Genomic DNA, 23,288 nt, shown 5'->3' with positions numbered 1-23,288 from the left:
CATTTATTATAAATCACAATATGACACGTCTATAATATTTTTGCTATAGTGTAGATATACAAACTAGTGACCTTACTAGTGGAAATTTTCTTAAAATGAAAAAAGAAGAAGGGGGTTGCATTGCCTTTAAATCCTGATCTATTACTATTTTTTTTTTAATTAAAAGTAATTAACCACATGAATTTGCTTGCTAGGGCTGCTATAACATAGTAGTATAGAATGGCTGGCTTAAATTTATTTCCTTACAGTTCTGGAGGCTGGAAGTCTGCTCTCAAGGTGTCACCAGGATTGGTTTCTTCTGAGAACCATGAGGAAAGGATCTGTTACAGGTCCCTCTCCTTGGTTTGTAGGTGGCCATCTTCTCTCTGTGTCTTCATATCACCTTATCTCTCTGTGTCTCTGTGTCCAGATTCCCTCTTTTTATAAGGAGACCAGGCATATTGGATTAAGTCCCACCCTAATAACCTAATTTTCACTTAATTACCTCTGTCAAGACCCTGCCTCCAAATATAGTGACATTCTGAGATATTGGAGGTTAGAACTTCAAAATGTAAATTTGGGAGCAGGGACATATTTCAGTTCATAACACCATACAAAGTAAAAATTGTCCAGTAGATTTACTTCTATCATAAAAAATAAGAGATTTTATGGGGAGATTTTTCTTTCAGTGGCATTAGCAGAATATGTAGAAAAAATGATTGCAAGTACAGACCATGCTGTGTTTCTGGAAATTATCACAATATCACCAGTGTCTTAAGGTGGATTCTTTTTTTCAATAAAAACAGTGCTATAACTGGGGATTGCATTTCTGAAAATAGTTTTGGTACTAAGGTTTTTTCCTCCATTTTCCCCATCTGGTGTAAGGTCCAGCTTTCCAACTCTTTCTTTTGTGCCTTCTGATTCTTTGGATCATAATGACATCTGAGAACTTTTTACTGGGACCTCCCTTTCCACATTTAAAAAATAGTGAAAATAGGAACATCCCTGGTAGACCAGTGGTTAAAACCACACACTTCCAGTGCATGGGGCCTGTGTTCGACTCCTGGTCAGGAAACTAGATCCCACATGCCACAACTAAAGATTCCACATACTGCAACAAAGATCCCTCCCATGTCAAAAAAGATCTCACAACTAAGACCCAGCACAGCCAAATACATATTTTAAAATAAATAAATAAAATAAAATAGTGAAAATAATGACCTTCTCCAGGGGTTGTTGAGGGTTACATAATATTAACTGTGGAAAGATTCTTTCTCTTAATTGTATATAAATGGGTTTGCTCCCTATTTAAATTGTGAAATCCTAGGGAACAGGGAATGCATTCAACTCCCAATGGATAAAAGTAGACACTAAAATAAACGTTTGTTGAGTAAACAAATCAATTCTATGATAAAAAGCATTTTACTTTGTTTTAAATTCTAAAATAATCTAGTTTCAACAAGGTATAAGATCCAAGGAGGAATATAAACCTGGGAACAGGCTAAAGGTATGACTTTGGAAGTGGAGGGTTGCAATGACAGGATTATCAGATACAGAGATGGGTCTTTCAGGAAAATGTGTTCCCAATGGATCTAGGAAAGAATCAGTAGTATGGGTTGAATAGTATCCCCCCAAATTCATATGTTGAAGTCCTAACCCTCTTTACCTCAGAATATGACTATGTAAATAAGGTTACTGAATATGGAATCAGTGAGGATGAGTCATACTGGAGCAGAGTATCCAATATGACTGGTGTCCTTATAAAAGGGGGAAATTTGGACCCAAAGGCAAGCATACTGGGAGAACGTGATGTGAACGTGCAGGCAGAAATGAAGTGATACTTCCTCAAGCCAAGGAATCTAAAGATTACCAGCAACTCACCAGAAGCTAAGAGAGCAGATTCTCCCTCACAGTCTTTAGAAGGAACTTTTAGAAGGAATCCTGCCAACACCTTGATATTGGACTTCAGACTTCCAGAACTGAGACAATAGATTGCTGTTATTTAAGCTGCCTAGTCTATGGTGCTTTTTTGTGGCAACCTAGGAAATTCAAACAATAGGACTGGCAGCAATGAGGGCCAACTGGATAGGGTACAAGTCAAGGCTCTTGCATCCTAAGAATCACTGTTTTGGGGTGAGGAATGGGACACCAATAAATCTGAAAAGAATGTGAGAATGGGAGTTTGGTAGATTGATACATGAGGCAGCTCTTGAGGACTTTAGCCCGTTAGTACAGAGGACTCAAAACTATTTAGTGGGGATAAAAACCAACTATAAACTTTTAAAATTTTTGGCAGGATCCTGCTGGGTTTCAGAGGGTTGGGGTGAGAATGGATAACAAGGTTGAATTAAGATGGTTGTTTGACCATTATGGGTGAAGAGATATATCAATGAGGATAGGTTAAATTTTATGTTATGTTGTAGCAACAAACAGCCCCAAATCTTAGTCATTTACAACAACAAAGGTTTATTTTGTGTTTGGGCCATATATCCAACATGGCTTGGGAGGAAACTCTGCTCATCAGTGTACTGGGATGATGGGTTCTACATTTTAAAAGATGCTTCTATGACCACCACAGCAGAGGGTATAATGCACAGCAAATAACATAGTAGCTCTTGAAACATCTATCGGAAGTGGCACATGTCACTTCCCCTCACATTGCATTGATCAAAGAAAAATTTCAGGGAGTGCAATCATTGAATTTGAGGGTGGTCTTAGGGACTCCCAACAAAGCTTCCAGGTGGTAAGAAGAGGCATTAGAAATAATTCCACAGATGAATCCTTTGAAACCAGCCAAGTAAAACAGAAAGGATGCTAAGAGATGCTGGGAGTGGAGGCAACCGATTGACTGCCAACCTGACACTACTTATAAGAGGCCAAGACAGGCTGCTCTGGGATTTAACAGAGGACATTTGGATGCACATTAATGTTGACACAGATAAACATCCGAATAAATAGTTTACCGATGATGTAGCTGAAGGTTATTTGGATGTTAATGTCCACTATGGGAAAGAATAACAGCACATCTCCAAACTGGGTCTAAAAGAGTACTTTTAACCAAAGGTAACTATTTGTTTATTTGCTAAATCACTGCCTTTTCTAATTATTCTGTTCAGAAAAAGTTAATGGAGATTTGCTACAGGTTATAAAACAGAAGACTTGTGAGATGCAAACATGCCATGTTTGAGAAAGTGCAAATGTATTTGCAGCTAACAACTGGCAGTAATCAAGGTTGCTATTTTCTCAAAATTGGTTACTTTTGGGAAAGAGAAGTAGAAACATCATCAGGTTTAATGAATTTGCCAATTGTTCTTACTGCATATTTGAATTTGTATGTCTCTATGTAATCAGTCAATGAATAAAAATAAACTGAATTAAAAAAAGAAAAAGCCTACTTATTACTTTTAAATATATTTTTAATGTACTTTATTGTTGGTGCAAATATTTACCTCCTTGATTGGAGAATGTCTCAAGTGCCAGTTTGTAAACAGACTGTTCTCTTGCAGAGAATCATTTTGCTATTTGAACCTTGAACTATTCATTCAAATTAAATGAGGTATTATGTTAAATTGGTTTGCCTCTCTAAAGTGCTACACAAAAGTAAGCATTACTAGTCATTCTTATGGGCAGTGGCCCACAGTATTCTGTGTGTAATTTCTTATGCACTGTACTTTTTTAAATCTCAAGCATGTCTTTTTGGTAAATGGAGGTGTCAAACCTTGGGGTTTGACTAGATGTGGTCTGGTTGACAAGAGCAGGTTGGGGCAGACAGGAAGTGCTGAGGCCTGGAAAAAGATCTGTCCCTGAGGGTGGGGAAGCCACAGAAGTGAGGGAAATAAGTCAGGGAAATATTTTGACATATAGAACACACAATCCATGTATATATAAACTGACCAGTGGGGTATCGGGAAATACATAGACTATGGGGACAGACAGTATAGGATCAGGCAGGATAGAGGTTATGAACTTGGCCCATGGGGTCACAGAGATATAGATTTGAGTTTCAGTTTTACCAGTCAAAAGCTGTATGATTTGGGATACATTAAAGTCTCTTTTTAAGCTTCAAGTTTCTCAAATATAAAATGAGACAATAGTAACCTTCTGAAGGCGTCATTGTTAAGACAAACTTAGACAGTGTATGTAAGGAATTAGCACAGTTCCTGACAAGTAGGGAGTGCTCATTAACTCTTAGCTCATATATATTTTAGGAGAGCTATTTTCAAATCAGAATCAATTGGTTTCAGCTGTGTGGAGAGGGTCACGTTCGTTGTTTAGGACCACACAGATACTCTTAGAGAGGAGGAAGGGGAAGATAGCTCAGCCAGATCAACAGGCCACCTGTCATCATGTGAAGGAGGATGCACACTACCTGGGTGGAGGAGACACATTTGCTATTTGTCTTGCTGCTTTGGAGGTGAGTCTTCTCTCAACAGCTGCTGCCCCTCACCTTTGCTCATGGATGAGTCACAGAAAATGCTTCATGGCTTTGCTGAGCACCATCAAAGCACCAGTCTCTTTCTCATCAACCTGATGCATTTTTATGACAACTGGATCACAGATGTGTATGTGTTTTGTGGCGGGGGGCGGGGAGTTCCTGACACACAGGGAGGGAGAGGTGGTGTGGAAGGAAAAGGGCATTTCAGTGGAAATGAACAGAGCAGCTACACACCCCATTACAACGTGTCAGAGGTAACAAGACATTTACAGTGCTGAGGTCCTCTGACAATGTGTTTCAACACTTCATTTGACTTAGAATGATCTTAATTATTCTTCACACTTGAGCAAAACAAATCGAGCCATTTGCAAGGATACAGGGACCATAAAATGCATTAAATGAGCCCAAGGAAAGAGCCTCCAGACAATGGAAAGTGTTTGCATTAGGTCTTTACTCCCAGATCTGGGTAGGAACAGCCCCTCTAACTAATGAAGGAGTTGAAGCTGAGTCAGAGTGTCACTTAGGCAGCTAAGTGGGCAGCTCTGAGGCCACACAGTTCATTGTTACCATGGGTGCACCTTACCATGGTAACAATGAACAGCAGAGATTGTGCCTCATGCTGAGGAAGAACTTGGAGAGGTGGAACAGATGGTCTGTCGTCTGTTTCTACTTTGGGCATGACAGATGAGCAATGGATCCAATTATATCACTGGAGGGGACGAACCATCTAAGACATTTGTGGTCTATGGGGCTGGCTGTGGAGCCATGGATCAGTACCAGGTACATTGCCTGGTCCACCAGTCTTGTAGGGCCTGTTCAGGAGTAGCAATGGTAACCATAGCCAACTCTGAGAATCATATCCTGGACCACACATCACTTGGGAAAGGAAGCATGAGGCTAGAAGTGACTACCACCAAGCCCAGCAGATGTTTTCTGTAGTCTGTGCAGACAATATGGATATGAACACTTTACCTTCATCACGAGACTGAATAGTAAAAAAAAGACCTTCATTTTTTAATTCGTTTGTCAAAGAAAAAGTACTCACTTGTTGATCTTACTTAGTTTAGTGATTCTTCAAGTGTTTCCCAAGAATGCTGAGAATTATTTCACATTTAAGTAAATGACGAGCATATGCCCTAAAAGTGCTTTCTCTAAAGTTGGTTTCGTAAGTGCATTATAAGTGTAACTCAGTAAAAGTTTCCTTGTCAAATAAATTTGACAAGGAATCCAAAATTAAACAGGTCTCTTCACTAAAGGACTTTATAGTCTTTAATTTATGATATGAATTATGGATATGTGAGTACAGCATATAAAATACAGCATACCCAAAGCTTATTTGACTAAAGAGTGCTTTTAGTCTGAAGCATTTAGGGGAAGAGGGAGCAAGGGTATATTTTGGACTAGTGTTTTGCAGATACCCCTTTTGGAAAAGGCCACTGTGCAGTACTTTAGGAATAATTAGGACAAAATCATACAATTTAGCACTGTACAAATGGTTGAGATTAGTTAAATCTCTATGCTCTATTTAAGACCATGAAGAGTTCTTTACTCGTGCTTGCTCCATGTATAAATGAGAATAGTACCTCAGTTTTGAATTTTTTCATCAAAACCTCCATATATGTGGTGGGTATTGTTCTGGCTTCCTTCATGTTTCTATTTAGTCCTTCAAGTCATGTGAAGGAAAAAGTAGCTGATTTATGGAAGAGTTTTCTAAATACGAGGCACTGAATGAAAAGTTATCTAGGGATTGACATATCATATACTACTTTGTATTTCAGAAGACTTAAATTCCAAGAGCCTTGATATTCTCAAAAACTTCACTGAAAAACACCATAACCTAAGAAATAAGGTCCATGCTCTGTTAAATAGTTTAAATATTCATCCCCCGTAATCTTTTGCAGCCATTGTATGGCACATTCCCAATCAGAGACTTGATAAAGAACAAGTTCTGCCTCAGAAAGGTTATCCTGAATAATGTAAAATTAATGGCTATATAATTCGCCCCGTGTATGCTAGGTAAATATACTTATTTATGGTATATTTTCAGACCACTAATAATCAGATCAGCCTAGATATTTCTCTGCTTTGTTTGTATTCTTGTGACACCAAATTGATAGCAGACCTCTAGCTCAATATTTAATAAATCTTCTCAGGAAATCTTCACCAATAATGAAAAGGACAATGGAGCCTGCAGTGTAGCAAGCTCACAACCCAAAATACTGCAACTGGGCTCGGTGAGCAGGATCGAAAGAGGAACGTGCTCACTCTGAGGCTGCTGGCATTAATGTGTTCACAGGTGAGCAGGGAGCTTCTGAATCTGCCAATCCCATTACACAGTCTCCTCTTAGCACTGGGCAGAGCTGCGGAGGCTGGTTGGGAGATGAAGGAGGAGCATGGTCAGGAGCGGGGAGGGGACACTGCCTAGAGGCGCGATCTGGGCTGAGGGGTCAGGAGCAGAGATCCACACTCTGCTCCAAGCTTTGCTGTTGTTTACCATTCCCTTGGGGCAGTGTCTGGGCTCGGATCCACAGTCCCTGCCTTCCACACTGCACCTTGTAAATCACAACCACGGTGGCCTCGGGGCCACTGGGTCCCTAATGTGCTCTTATATATTGCACTGAGAGCTGCCCACTCAGATGACCTCCACAAATCTTGTTACTTGGAGCTGAGTGCACTGAAGAAATAAGTGTTGTATTTGGAAAGAAAAATTAATCATCCAAATTAAGTGGGGAAGATTGTGGTGTGATGTAGTAAAAGCATTATTGAAAGGGAAGGAAGAGGTTATGGAGGGGCGTGAAGAAGAATTCACATATACCTGTGACTCTATGGTTATATACAGGAGCTCTTTGTACTGTGAATAACAGAACCTAGATGCAGTAATATTATAATAATTAAAATAATAATAACCATTTATTGAGTGCTTATGATGTACCAGGCACTGTGCTAAGGGCCCCACAGACTCCATTTCATTTAATTTTCACTAAAATAGGCACTATTATAATCCACATTTTACTTATTAGGAAACTGAGGCTCAGAGGGGTTGAGTAACTCACTCAAGATCACACAGCCTGTTGACAGTACAGCTTGGTTTTCAGACTCTAATGATGGGAGGTCTTAATTAAAAACTGTGCTGATAATGAATCATATCATTTGGGGTGTGGGGGTAAAACAGATTTAAGAAAAGCAGAAGACATATTTCTTGCCAACATGGAGTTTATGCTCAATCAGGGAAGATAGACAAAGTATTTCAAATAGTTAATTAGATGTTTATAGAGGTATATGGGGCTGAGAAAGAGAAGTGCAGGATGCTGTCAGGGCATTTCACAGGGGCCCTTGACCAAACCCATGCTCTACACCCTACATAATTCTGCTTCTGTCCACAGCTTTAGGGACCAGCTTATGTACACCTGTACAAATAGAATGAGTTAGGAAATTCAGGTTATCCCTCCCCTCTCAACTCATATTTTAGAGTGTACACTGATTATCAGTTCAAGAAGAAGAAAATACATTGTCAGTGTGCATATTATCATCTTCTGTGCCTTAAATGTCTACTGGATAAAAAGTATATCTTTTTAGCTGGTTTGTCTACTTGATTTTTATGCCATTTTGAGCTTCTTAGGTGTGCAAGAGAACAGAGGCACATCTAGAATTCTGATTCCCCGTCTTTTTTACCTGCCTGATTGTGCTATTCCTTTGGGAAGAGCCAGAGGCAGAATGTGGGAGTACAGATCTGGGTGCCACTGCTCACTTGGGTTCCAGTGGGGTTGAATCTCATTGGCCAGATATGACTCTGGAAACTGTGCAGTCATCAGTGAGTTCCTTCTCTCCTGGGGTATTTTAGGGATTCCTCCCAACGGAACATTCCTCTCAGCTGAACCCTGCCATCTGCTCTTGTCTGCCCTGGCACTGAAAGGGAATAGTTTTGTCTCAGGTCAGGTTCTCTAGAAACAGGCCCTGGGACAAAGTGCTCTTTGAAAACACCTAATGAAGGGAGCAAACAGGGTCTGGAAAGGGACGGGGTGAGAGCCCAGGAAGGGTGTGGTCTCAGGCCTGATCCCTGAGGGTTCTGAGTCTAAATCACGTGCAGAGGTGCCCCACCTGGAGGCCAGCAGGCCAGGCTCTTATATTCTATATCAGTCCCCTCACCCTGAGGAGAGATAACCTCCTGGGGGGTCTCAAGAAGCCAAGGAGGTAGGGTGGGTACAACAGCAGCAAGATCTGAAGGGAGCCTCTGTTCCAGACTCATAGCAGGGAGCACTCCAACCACCCCTGAGTCCCAGTTCTTCAGTGGGGGTTGTGGAGGTTTATAGCACAAACACAACATAACATATTTTTACCTTTCTGATAACAGCCCAGCAGGTGGAGATTGGGGAGCTCAGGTACTGACATCAGAAGGCTCTCTAGATCCTGTGTTTCCTACTTCGAAGTGGGGAGACAGTGGTCCTGCCAGTGGGAGTGCCTCCAGATGATGATCACTCCTGGAATGCAAAGTTGTTTGAAAGCATCTGCCCTTCAGGACAGACATCCTCTGGTTTGGAGTCAATAAGTGACATTCTATTGCTTAGGGACAGTCTCCACATGGGCCACAGAAAGAGGAACCAGTTTAACACATTTTAAACTTACTCTCCCAAGTAATAAAGATTCTTCCCACCTCTGTACATTTCAAACTGCAAATATGACAATACAGAAAACTCTTATAATTCATTAACTTTTCTATATGCAAGTATTTAATTCCAGTCAATATACAATTTAAATAATTGCTTCAATAATTTGTTTATGAATATCAGTCCTCCCAGAATGGCTTCCTTAAACCAATCACCTGGTCAAATTTTGTAGTGTCTTCCCAAGAGTAAATGATCCCTTTAAAGGAGATTTCTTTCCCAAGTCTTGAGAGGTGTGGGGGAAAAAAAAAAAAAAAGTAAGCTATCTGCTTTCTAAGTCCTTGAAGCCTATTTTGTGTCTTTGCCAGAAAAAGAGTGCTAAATGCTGGGTTCCCTTCTGAAGGGTCAGTGTGATTTTTTTCCCTTGGTGTGTGTATCTTCCAGAATCCTAGATTCTGCAGTTAATGTGCGGAATAGCTGTTTAGAACGCCATGCTTCACTGAATAATCTCCTCTCCTCCCATTTTTCATGGAGCGATGTCCAATTAATTTCACATTGTATTTTTGATGGCTGCAACCAATTGGTTGTTTCAAGTCAGAAGTTTTTACCCAGATAGAAATAACTATGGTGAGTAAAGGAGACTATATAACCAAAACAGAGAATCCACTTAGCCTTTGTTTGCATGCTGACGCTTCTAATTTTTATATACCTGACTTCAATCAATCACAGATTCCTTTCAGAAAAGATGTGCATCCAGAGTCCCAATTTATAGATTTGCTGGTCGTTTATATGTTGGAAAGCTTACCTGACGTTATGTCTTAAATTTACAATTTATACTCTGTGTCATTTGCTGCTGTTCTCCAATTACAATGATTAACTGAATTACATGTTTTTTGAGCAGATGAAGACAATTTATGTAAGGAAGCAAATGCCTCCAAAGAAGAAGGATTTATGCATCTGTGTATGGGCCTCCGTGAGCCTTCCTATGTGCCCATGCCAGGCCAGTGTTTTCCTTCAAGGTAGGAGCCTCCACCGTAATGGAATGCATCCCCTTATAATGTCCAGGAGCTGTGGGAAGACAGATCCATAGTTCCTAATTAAAGCAGGGGTCGGTGACTGGTAAGACAACTCTCAAAATACACTGAACAAAGAAAAGAAATTAGATTCGAGGGAAGTGGAAATCAATACTGGCTCAAAGAAACTATAAATCTTGATATTCCATACAACAAGTATACATGCTTATCATTACTCATTCAAACACATGAGCCAGAATCACTTTTAATGCCTCCTGGAAAGTAGCCAGATTTCTACCTGCCTGTAGCAAATGATGATTTATGCCAGGTAAGTAGTAGAAAAGAAATGATTTAATTAATTTTGTTACCAGGGTTTCTCAACCGAGGAAGGGTAAATTGGGAAAAAGGCTAGCAGTGTATTTTCTAATATTTTTTATAAGAATAATTTTAAATAGCCTACTGTATCTTATGTATGCTTGAGGTTAACTATCTGTCTTCAAGTTGTATAACTGCCTTGTTTACTTTGACCATCATCAAATCAGGTCAGTGAACCCACCAATTTTCTTCTCCACTTGAATAGTCATGGATCACTTCTTTATGGGCTTTAGGGTTGTTCATTAATTATTATTATTATTAGTGATTTGATGTTCATTATATGACAAGCTGTTCTAGGTGCTGGGGACTTGAGGATGAGCCAAATGGACAAAGCTGCTGCTCTCACAGAACTTACTCTCTAGTCTCTATGATAAACAAGAAAGAAGGAAATGTGTATATGTCCCATGTTTCCAGCTCAGGATGAGTGCTATGAAGCAAATGAAGCAGAGTAAGGAGATAGAGTGTGAGGGAAGGGGGTGCTGTTTTTAAAAGGCTGCCAAGGAAGGCCTCTCTGAGGAGGTGCCCTTTGAGCAGAAACTTTAAATGACATAATCTATATGATTACATTAAGTATGTAAATCAAGATGAATTAGAAAAGATGTAAGCTACATGAATATTTGAGGGCATAGAGAACACAAGTGCAGAGGCTTGAAGTGGACACGTGCTTGCCTTGGGGTGCTGTGTCACTGGCATCAGCTCAGAGGAGCTGGCTAAATTATTGTCTAGGTTGAGGGTAAGGGAATAAGAGTGGGAGGTAAGGCAAGATTTTAGTGCTGAAACAAACAAGAGATTCCAGAAACATTGTCCTGATGGGGCCAAAGTCTGAGCTGTTTAGGCAGTCCTAAAGCTGGCTGTGAGATTTAACAGATCCAATTGCAAGACGAGCCAGCGTGAGCAGAAGCCCGTGAGAGGAGTGTTGATATAGACTCACAGGGCATGGAGTAAGGGGATGGTGAACTGGGGACAGTTCCTAAGCCAAAGGCTGATATCTGTGATTACTTAAGGCTTGTATGTCTGTCTCACAGGTGTGCCAGGTACACTGGAAATGTTGGATGGGTGTTCACAGAGTCAGGCAGGATGAGATAAAAGAACCAGCTGAATCCCAGAAGGATCATCTCTAGTTTGGAGCATTCTATAAAAAGCTGAGGTGTGGGAATAATGGGAGAGTATCAAAGAGGAAGTACAGTTTCTAAGCTTATCAAGGGCTTGGGATAAAGTTGGCTGCTCAGAGTGGAAATGGCCACTTTGTTACCTTTGTTACCCACATAACATGGGTTAATTGTTTGACCAATTTTACTGTAGGATGCAAACGTTTTTTAGCAAACATATTATTTGCTTGGTTTGGCCCAGAGCATAAGGATCTTTCCAGACCTTGTGCTCTGGACCTCAGAGCTGTTTTCTCATTCATTCATTCCTTTATTCATCCATTTAACAATTATTGAATAGCTATTTTGTGGCAGGTCTGAAGATACAAAAATAAATAGCAACTGGTCCCTGACTTTAAGGAACTTATGCCTTCTAATTCCAGGTTGAGCTACTTCCTTCAAACCCCTTTTAATTATTCAAGGAACAAGTTCTTTCCTGCTGGACTTCATGCCACCCCTTAGGACTCTGACAGCACACTGCTGTACTTGCAGGTCGTTTGTTAGCTTTTTGGGCTCTGCCCCAGGAATGCATCATTTTCTCTTTCTCTTGTCCCAGAGCCAGGCTCCTAGACCCTATTTAAAGTCTATTCTTCCAAGATTTGCTGCTCTCTAGTCCTGTCTTTTCCTATTAAAGTTGACAATATCACACTTGCCCTGCCCATCCCCACCCAGCAACATATAGCCACTTGGAGTTTAAAGCATCCCACTCAGAGATTTTCCCAAACTCTTGGAACTTATAGCCCCTATCTCTGCTGCCTACTTAATTCTGTCTCGTTTTATCTCAGGGGCATTAGGAGGGACAAGGAGAACAAAGAGATATCCATTCACATTGTCCTTCAGGTAGTAACACCACCTTCCTCTTCTAGTAGGTTTAAAATTTAATAGAACAGTTCCTAAGAAAATAATGGTTTGGGCTATAATTAATTAATCTCATTTAGATTTTCTTATTATTTTTCTTTTTCTTGATCCACTTCTTTAAACAAGAATACGAAATAGGATAGAGATAGAAAGTTGAAACAGAAGTATAAGATTTTGAGCTCAAAGAAAATAAGGATGTTCTTTGATATCTTTCCTGTGGTACTTAGGACGGAGAAGAAAATGAAGAGAAATAACACATTAAGCTCCTCCTATGTGCCAGATGTTTCATATAAGCTCCTCATAATAATTAAAAACTAGAGAGCATGTTCAAGGTGGTCAATCAATTTATCAAATGTTATACAACTAATAAGTGGAAAGTTGGGATTTGAATTAAGCTGTTTGTGATGTTGGAACTGGTCGTTTATTCTTCACCATATTTTGACCTGGATCTGGAATTGGCTAGCTGCGTGACCCTGGCCTTACAGACCTCAGCATTGACTTTGCGGAAATGACGAGATTAGACCCAGGCTAATCTCTGTCAGATTCAGAAGGAGAAACAGGTTTAAACAGGTTTGACCATTTGAATAGCAATATAAAGTAAAATTGACAGACAATTGTGAAATGCCTCTGCTCTACTTAGTGATTTTCTAAGATGAACCAACAGATCAGCTGATCAAGAGATTAAAGAATCAATGGGAAATTAGAAGGATAATGTCTATCTCAAAAAAGATGACTTGACACAATGTTGTAATAACTTAGAGCCACCAAAGCACTTTAAAAATTAATGTGAAATTCACCATCGATCATTTTAGATTTTATACAAGGCACTGCATTTGTATAACTCGATTGCTCAATTGCAGAGAAGCATTAGGTTTCAGACCAGAGAAGAGGAATTAGATGAAATGAGCACTGACCTTTGTGACTGATGAAAATGAGAATCAGCATCTCTGGGCACTTCTTGTTTCACATTGTTCTTAACTGGACAATATTACAGAATGACAAGAAATGGAACTTGATATTGATGGAAACTGCTTTAACAGATGGGAGTATTTTGACACAGTAATTCCAAGGTTTCCTAATTTGAACGTGGCTGAACTGTATTTTTTAAAACTAAAAAGTATTTTTATAAACTAATCTCTAGAGGAGACATATGCAACAAATGTTTAAAATTGATCTATAAAATTTCACTGTCCCAGGGATCCAATTACATGAAAACTCAGGTCATCTAGCTATGTGCATGAAAGAGACAATTCGTTGGGTGTCTAACAGCTTCAGACAGAAATACCAGGCAAATCTGAGACTCGTCAGCATCATACATACAGAAGCCACAAATTGGGCTGTCAAAAGCCAGTCCCCTTTGATAATAAACCTGTATACACCAAACACACTGGGATCTACAGGGAGCAGAGAGCCCTGGAAAAAGTCCTAACAGGCTCAGGCAGGAACTCCAAGCAAGCTGCACTGGCATGAACAGAAATTGCTGAGAGATTTTAGAATTAAGGTCAAACACTGGACTGGACAACCTCACAAGAAATTGCCCATAGAACAGAATGTCTGAAGCTCTGTGACCTTCAAGGTTCTGCTAATCCCCCTCTGTGAGGCTTAAAGCTCTTGCTTTGCACCCTAATCTGGTAGGGTGCAAATTGAGTTAATATCATAACTAAAAGTTTCCTTCATAAGAGGGAATTTTATTCTTTGTTCTACATCCATAACTCCTCACCTCACACTAAGTTAATTTCTTCAGAGCTTAGCTTAAACATTACTTCTTTAGGAAAGTGCTTCTTAATCCTCAAAACAAGATAAGGTATCTATTTTATGTTTGCTTATACTACTTATTTCCATTTGTAATTATATATTTACTTATGCTTTAATGTCTATGATTACATGATTCTTCTCTGTCTTCTCCACGTGCCTCTAAGCCCCATGAGGGGACATTGTGGTATCCTCCAATGCATGCTTGGGTCCCTTGCCCAGTGCCTGACAATGAATATTGAATGAATGAATGAATTAATGAATGAACAGAGAATAACTTGGTGTCAGGCACTGTGCTATGTGCTTTTACATATATTATCATATTTAAACTTCACAACAATCTGGTGGCAGACGCTCTGTGATCCATTTACAAATGTGGAAACTAAGGAATGAATATGTAAAGAAACATTGTCAAATGAATATAAAGAGAGAGAGAGAGATCCAGGACATAAAATGAGGTCTTGCTCCAAATGCAGAGTTCCTTTTCTCATGCCACCTTCTAAGGGCCTCTTAAATGTCTATTTGCACTCTCTCCTTTCCCTACAAAATGCTTATCTTGACTCCAATTCCTACAGCATTATACTCTCTTTAACCTTTCATTAAACTGGTGGTTCATTAGGTTTAACATGTTTCAGGAATATTTTCATCCTTACCTGGAATACTTGAAACACACACCCTTCACCCCAATAAAGCAAGAAAGAACATATTTTAGAGCAATGGCCCTGGTTTGGGAATGTATGGGAAGGGTCTGTCTTGAGATTGCCTGTACTTTTCTATATTGGTCAGTGACTTTCATGTCTACTCCTAAAACCATCCATGCGTAAAAGAGAAGAGGTGAAAGAATAAGAGAGATTGGGAGAGGGGAGGAGAAAACAGAACCCATCTATGTTATCGATCTGGAATCCCTGAAGTCCTCAATCCTTCAAACCCCCTTCCCACTCACAGTGCCCCAGCCACCCAGCATTTTGGTCGTCTGCACATTGTAATGGTCTGACGACAATATCCATTAAATGGCAGAAGAATTTCAACCTAGTAAAGTGATGCTAGACAGCTCAGTGGACATTGATAATACACTTGGTATGTACTGCTCAGAACTGTAACAATGTTTAGATTAAATGCCCAGGCTCAAAAGAGGCTACAGAAAAGGAAGAATTCCAAAGATTTTTGGATATGCTGTAAAGGCTTATGGCAGTGCTACTCAAAGAAACAAACCTCCACATTCTCTGTTACACATGTGTGACAAGATGAGGAGCTTTCACCAGAGAGTAGACTGATGAACTGCTTCTCTCACTGAGGCAGTCTTGCTATACAAAGAAAATGGCAGCTGAACCAAAGTGTGTAATGACATAGTTGATGCTGGCATAAACTTCTTGTCTCAAATGGCTAACAAGTTCACTGTCTAGCACTAGTCTCTAACTGCCCTTTGAGCAGTCAAGGCCTTGAAAAGTGGTGTGCAATGCTGGCCATATATTAGAAGCACCTGGGAGGCTTTACAATATATTTACCAATGCATAAGGATCTTATCCAGAGATTCTGTTTTAGTGAGTTTGGGGTGGTATCCAGTATGCTTTAGCATTACCCCTGGTGATTCTAGTGTGCAGTCAGGATCAAGAACTACTAGCCTCAGTTGTAGCAGGACTGGAAGATGTGAATTATTAATGCTGACCTTTGGCAAAGTATTGAGAGAGAAGTATAGCTGACATAAGTGGAGGAGCTTGTCTTTGGAAAAACTTCTTGCTTCTTGGATCTTTTATTAGCCATTCAGGGAAAGGAAATAGAACTGAACAGAGTTACTAAGAGATAGGTGATGTGTCGGGGGAAGGAACACCTACAGGCTCTTTGGAACCTGAGGCTTTAAGAAATCTGAATTTAACAAGTGAATTGGTAGATGGGATGTTACTCCACTGCACAGGCAGAGTGACACAGAGCAGGCAGTTGAAGGCAAAAAGAAAGTCTTAATACTCTCATTATTCCCCCTCCTCCTCCACGGTAGTTTTCTGGGGATAATGGAGCTATCATTGATATCAGAAGGAAAAGTGAGGATTTGGGAGACGAGGGCTATAAATATGGCAGTATGTAGGACAAGGGGGATCTGCCATCTATTGAAAATACCTAAGTTCAGAGCTGAGCCTGGAAAATATGTAGTTCAGAGTTAACGAATGGATGGAACAGACCTCCAGTTCTTCAGGCCATCCATCCCTCTAGCCATTCAAGCTCACAAAGCACCAACCATTATTCAACTCACCCACTAAATGAGGACGGAATAGAAAGATAAACCTTATAAACACTTGTAGCGCAGTTGGAGCCTCTGCTTAATACTAATAACCCCTCAGACCCTACATTCCAGAAAAATTCATTTTGGAGGCCAAACTGATCTCCTTTGCAGCACTGTGTTGCCCACAGTCACTGCCAAGTTTCCTTCCCGGCAAACAGCCCCAAAGGAGTTGTTGTAGGATTCTTGTCCCTTGCATACTCATCTACTGGCTTATTACAAGTATTTAACACACTCGAGTGTATTAATATAGGTAGCACAGCATAATGGGAAAAATATAAGCTTTAGACATTGGCCCTTTAACTTGTTAATGAGATCTTGGGTAAATTAATTTACTTTTTTGAACCTTGGTTTCTTTGTAAAAAGGTTTAATAATCTCTATCTCTTTAGGATTACTGTAAATATTAGATGTGAGCTGACCACAGCTGTTGAGCAAGCTGCATTTAGTAGGGTGCAAGTAGGAAGCAACTTTGCTTTTTGTCAACATTGCCTTTCAATCTGGTCTGCTGAGGCTCCCTTTCCCACTCCATTCTTGTCACTTCCTAGCATTAAAATATCAACTTAAGAAATCCACCCCAATCTTACATCAAGCTTTCTTTTCTCCTACAATTTGAAGCATTGTTCTCCTCTGGATCAGGCCTGACCAGTCTTTAGAAATCTGCCTGACTCCTCCTGCAAAGCTCTGGGGCTCCTGAATTCTTCAGGACGGTAATGGGAGAAGGAAAAAGGAAAAGTTTTACTTACTTATCTGGCTCTGGGCTCTCTGTGTGATAGACACTCAAGTGCTGGTGTTGTCTTTTGCGGAGAGCTTTTGCAGACTCTCCAGGGTACCAAAGAAAGCACAAGAAAACAGGAAATGATGGCTTATGTAAACCCTAAATGACTGGTGCCTGGATTTAAACAAAGCATGTGATGACAGGTTTGTGCAGACCTAGGCAGAACATTTGCCTGCTCTTTACAGAAAACATTCTTACGGACTATTTCAGAGTTATGCATGTATATTTGCTTTCTCTTTATTTGACAGTTCCCTTCACCATAACATACACAGTAGTTTCCTTGTCTCTTTCTTTTGTGTTGTGACAAGATATACACAACATAAAATTTGACATGTTAAGCAGCTTTAGGTGTACAGTTCAGCAGCATTAAGTACATTCACATTGTTGTGCAACCATCACCACCGTCCATTTCCAGGGCTTTTTGTATCTTCCCAAACTAAGAATCTGTACCCATTAACCAACAACTCCTCATTCTTCCCTCTCCCTCAGCCCCTAATCAGCACCATTCTACTCTCTCTATGAATTTCACTGCTCTAAATACCTCATATAAGTGGAAACATACAATATGTGTCCTTTAATATTTGACTTATTTTGCTTAGCATAATGTTTGCAAGGTCCATTATGTTGTAACACGTATCAGAATTTCCTTCCTTTTAAAGACTGAATAATATTCCATGTTTTTGTATACACATTTTGTTGACGCATTCATGTATTGATGAACATTTGGGTCCTTTCCACCTTCCTTATCTCTTAAATGCCATTTTTAGATAAAAAAAGTTTATGCCATAAGTAATCATCAGTTGTTGGAGACACTTTGTCAACAGAGGATTCCTTCTCTGGCCCATCTCTTTCTCCATTTTTCTAAGTGGTAGACAAGCACTGGGAAGCAGTTTGACTCCTGTTTTCTGGGAACTGCTTACCCTCAGGGAAGGTCCCCGGTAACCCAGACATCTTCTCAGGGTACCTCCTGCCCCACCCCCACTCTCCAGCAAAATCAACACTTGACCTGACTTTGGCTGGTCAACTCTGAAATACACAGACACTGGGCATTGATATCTGGGTCCTGTCCAGTGGGAAAGTCCACAAACACCCGTTGCAAGGCTTCCTGTCTTGAGGTATGGTGACCCTCAAGTGGCAGTTCGTGTATTCAGCTGGATTCAGTACTGGAGACTTCTCACACTTTTCTTGATTTAGTTCAGCTCAGAGAGGTCTTTTTTTTACGTGCAACCAAATCACTTGACTAATGTTGTCTGTATTCTCTTTCTCACTTTCCTCTTCTCCAATGCATTTTTCTTCTCAGATTTGTTCTCTGCTGGCAAAGGCATCCACCAGTTTTGCTCAGGACTGTTTTAGCCAACATCCCTTAAGGCTAAAGGGATTGTAAACTCCAAGCTAGACATTTTAAATTCAGCTGGTTCCTATTCTCCACCCTGGCTCCAGGCTAAGCCCTGGGTAATTTAAGCTGACTTGCTGGCCTCCAAAGGCAGGAGACACAAGACATCCACTCAGGTCTGTATAGTGAGAAATACTCATGGTTCTCAGATGGTGGTATATAAAATCCTGGAGCAAATGTCAATAGATTGGGTGCACAATCAGCTTTCAGAAACCATAATTTTCTTTTACTTTTTCAGCAATTTTTGTCCCTGACTTTCATACGGTAACTGGATGCATTTGACCCTAAAAGGTGTCTGAGATTTCATTCTGCTTGGTTGGATTTCATACTTCAACTGCTTCTTTAATTTCAAGTTTCTTCAGTTTATGTGGGATTCATCTTCCCTCCCTGCTTCCCCCTAATGATTTAGTAGTTTAAGGCTTTTGTTCTTTCTTTCTTTAAAAAATTTTAAATCCACTAGGAACACTATACCAAAACAAAGACTGACTTCTTGATTTGATACTTTGGAAACTGAAACTCTGGTGGGTCCCTGGGCAATCATCCTCCCTCGGCATTTTCTGTAAGTGATGCAGGGGGCTCAACAGCCAGCCTCTTTCCACTCATTTTACTGCTCTTTTGTAGGAGATGTATCAAACATCCAAGTGTTAAATCTCCCTTTGTACAGTCTGTGCACTCTCCTATATTGGAATGTTTGTTTGCTAAGGCTGAAGGGATGAAGAGCTGCTTTTTAATGATAATGATACTACTTACATTTCTCAAGCATCTGATTGTGCAGTATATTTTACTTGCAAGATGGGATTTTCTTATTCCTGATTTATAGATGAGGCAACAGCCTCACCAAAACAGACTAATAGATTTGCCTAGAATCACACAGCTACAAGAAATGGGGCAAAGTTTTAAACTGTAATTTTAAAGAAGTACAGGTATGGTATGCTGCAAGATTGGCAAGAGCTGAGCCTTTTGAAAGATATCTTAGAACTCCCACACCAAAAGGCCCAAGGAGGGGGCGTGTTGACTCTCCATCACGTGGGTGTGTCCTGGGACTTGGCTGCACTCTCTGTCCCCCATTATTTATCCAGACAGTCTGCCCTTGACCTGTGTCTACAGGCACTATGACCTGAGACTGAATAACAGCACAGTTGTGCTGTGCACACACTTCAGGGGTCATCTGTTCTCTTTTCAGCTCTCATTTGTGATTTCCTGAAGCAGATGTGCCTTCCTTGGGAGACATATTAAGGATCTGAAATGTGTATTAAAAGATGCCATTTGTTTTTGTTAAATAGTTCTATGTCATCCATGATACAGTTTTCAGATGTTGCTGATTCTGAGGATTGATCTCAGGCAACTGTCAGTGGGCTGGTTTGGGGGTCATAGCTGCTCTTTGCAACTTGCAAAAATGCTCAACAGAGACATGTATCCCTGGTGAGGAATTTTATTTTTTTATCTTCATTCATGGACACTGCTCAAATCAGCTGCAGTGGAACCAATTTACATTTCCCTGGTTTTGTGGGTTGTCCTGTGTGGATGTCATGTGTGAATTAACTGGCCCCATGTTTCCAACCTATTTCAGTGACGCTTTAGTGTCCATGGTGGATCGGCACACTTTGCAGCTGGCTTGCCTCTTGAATCCAGCTCTAACTTCATCCTGGGGCTAATTTCTGTATTCATTCCTCCTTCTGGCCTGACATTTTTTCTTTCTACTTGTACTTTGTCTTTTCCCCTCCATAATTCACAGTGCCTCCCTTATCCTCTTGGATATTTTGACAATTCTGTTTTAAGGCCCATAGAAATTCTCTTCTGTGATAAACCTATGTTAAGGTCTCTGTCCAATTCCTGATTTGAAGTTGCCCCACCCATAAGCCACTTCTGAGACCACAAGACCCCTGTTTCTGTCCAGGACTAACTGAGCAGAGTGAAGGTCATAGCCGCCTGATTTTGGGGAACCACAGGTAGGTTGGATGAACCAATGTGATTCTCTCTCACAGGTATTTAGAATTGTGACCCAAAAATTGAGCCAGTTGGATGGTGGCAGACACTCATGCAAGACCAGGTAAAGTCACAGCTGTAACCCCAAGTGGGGTCATGCAAAGGAGATGAAAGCAGACTAGGAAAGAAGGAAGAGAATTGGAGAGAAGATGGGAGAAACCACATGCTTTCCGAGAACATGGTGACTACTGCCATTTTTGGAATTCAGTCTGTCTTTGTCTTGCCCAGACATACTTCATTTTGTCTTTTGATAGTCCTGAGAAATATTATCTTTAATTAATTTCCCCTTTTACTTAAGTTACCTTGAGATAATTTCTGTTTCTTTTAACAAAATATCCTTTAATCAAGTCACTTTCTTCTTTCTGCCATCCTGCCTTGCTGCCTGAGTGTCTTCTAGGGCTCAGCCTTTCTCCTCACCACCTGCTCTATTTGAGGCAGCAGCATTGCCCTAGGGACAATGCTTGTGACTGAGAATCACTTGCCCACTTTGTTAATCAAAGAAATTAATGATAACTGCCTCAACAGACAAGCCCCCAAAGGTACAAAAAGTATATTTCTCATTCACCTAAAATCTGGTGTGGGTTGGGAGGCCCTCCTCCATCCAATAACTACATCATCTGGAAAACAGGGCCTCTGTGGTTGCCAAGGTGGGAAAGGAGAGAGATGGAGGAGGCAGAATAACTCTGAATTGCCTTGTGTAGGGATTGACATATGCCACTGGTGTCTCTAATCACAGGCCATTGTCCAGAATCACCTTAACTCTACGGCCATGTGGGAAGCATAAGGGGGCACACAGAACTCTGGGTGAGTCCCAGCTGTTTATGCTGTACTCGTGTTTGCCTACTACATCCAATGGCTTAGTTGGGTGCCCTGATAACTGGCTGTGGGGAATCTTGGAGGGTGAGCCCTGTTCTGGGTTACTGCAGTGTGCTGCAGACAGTACAGCTGTTCAAAAAGACAACAGGGGAGAATGCAAGGCCTAGAAGGTAAAAGCATGAACTCTCAAGAAGCCAGGCCACAGACTGGCTTGATCAGACCCTTCTTCCCCAGGCCTGGGAAGCTGCACCTCCAGATGTCTGCCCTCCCAGATCACCCCTCACTTGCCCATATCCCAGTCATACTTTCCACACAAACCTTGTAAGGGTCATGCAGTAAAGGAATGACTATTAAGGAACATGGCTTTTAAAAAGAAGTTTAACAGAATTTATACTTTGAAATGGTTGTGGATCAGAGGGAAATATAGCAAACGATTGAGAACATGGGCTCTTGTATTGTTATCCTTGGGTTAAAGTCTCAGCTCTGCTATTTGTCAGCTATGTGAACTCAGGCAAGTTATTTAACCTCTGTGTGTCTCACTTTCTCATTTTTAAAATGAGAATAATAACAGTGCTTAAGCCCAGATTTGTTGTAAGGATTAAGTGTGCTAATATATGCAAAATGCTTAGAGTAAAGCCTGACACATGGCATGGGTTTTGCGTTATTGTTATTATTTAAAGCAGGCATGTTGGGAGGCTGTATAATTATTCCACTTCTGCTACTTTGGCGTGAAGCACATTGGGAAATTCCTCCAAGTAGTCTTTCAAAACCAAGTCATAATCATTTAAGATCAGCATCTCACAATACCTTTTGAATTGATTAACTGAAGGTGTCATTCATCCACTTGACAACTGTCTTCCTTACATGCTAGACTCCAGCCTAACTAAACTACTTCCCATTCCTTCAATGCACTGACTTTTGCTCTACACACCTCCATGCATCTGTGCCTGTATATGCTGCTTTTTCTCCAATACTGTGGAAGAAAGAACGTTGCTCACATCTAGGATCAGCCTATCTTCTTGTGCCCCAGATCCCAGCACGTCTCATTTTCTCAAAGACTTTGCTTCTTCAACCATCAATTTCCCTTGACTACTTATTCTTTTTTATTAGCAATAAAGTATTTTGTGATATTTCCTATCTTAAAAAACATCTTTGTTGGACCAAACATTCCCCTCTAGCGAATACTTCATTTCTCTGCTTTTCTTTGTTACAAAAATTCTTACCAAATTATTTATATCCACAGTGTCCACTTTCTTTCCTCCCATTTTTCCAATCTAGTCAAGCTTTTGCCCCTACCACCTTACCACCACTGCAAAGACCACCAAAGACCTCCATGTTGCTAAAACCAATGGTCAATCCTCAATCTCCATCTTAGAGATATGTGACACAATTGATAAATTCCCTCCTTTCAGAAACACTTTCTTCAATTGGTTTCTAGGTCATACTTTTTTGGTTTCCACTTATTTTCAAGTGCCTTTGTTAAAACTCTCTCCTCTTCCCAGTCTCTACTTGTGGCTGGGGTGGGCTAGGACTCAGTTCTTAGATCTCTTTTTATCTGCTCTTACTTCCTAAGTAATAACATCCAGACCTAGTTCTCTAAATACTCTCTTACTTTGATGACTTCCCAGTGTGTACTCTTAACCTTGACTGTTCTCCTGAATTCCAAAGTTGTATATACTAAAAGGTAGTCGAACATTGGGTGTTCAATCAGCGTCTCCAACTTCACTTCTCTAATACTGAACTCATGATTCCCAGTCCTCCTCCCCAGTGCTCGCAACCCTGTTTCTTCTTTCCTGTTTATCTCAGTAATAATATCACCATTCACTCAGTTGATTAGCTTACTAACATTGACATTGTCATCATCATCCTTTCACATCTCATTTTCAG

The 23,288-nt window shown here is 40.5% G+C and overlaps 1 long non-coding RNA gene across 2 annotated transcripts in view; it reads right to left on the bottom strand.

The window, feature by feature from the left end:
• Positions 1 to 17,298, bottom strand: part of LOC117197629 (uncharacterized) — a 28,858-nt gene extending 11,560 nt beyond the window's left edge. The window contains exons 1-3 of one of the 2 annotated variants that reach the window (XR_004478350.2): positions 17,175 to 17,286; positions 13,321 to 13,384; positions 8,752 to 8,892 (exon numbers count right to left, since the gene is read on the bottom strand). This is a non-coding gene — a long non-coding RNA (uncharacterized LOC117197629). Of the gene's footprint in view, positions 1 to 8,751; positions 8,893 to 13,320; positions 13,385 to 17,174 lie in introns of both variants that reach the window. The other variant, XR_004478349.2, reaches the window with a different exon arrangement.
• Between the last annotated feature and the right edge of the window lie 5,990 nt (positions 17,299 to 23,288).

Source organism: Orcinus orca, chromosome 8, assembly GCF_937001465.1.
Source record: "Orcinus orca chromosome 8, mOrcOrc1.1, whole genome shotgun sequence".
Lineage (NCBI taxonomy): Eukaryota > Metazoa > Chordata > Mammalia > Artiodactyla > Delphinidae > Orcinus > Orcinus orca.
This window is presented reverse-complemented; position numbering and strand designations above follow the sequence as displayed.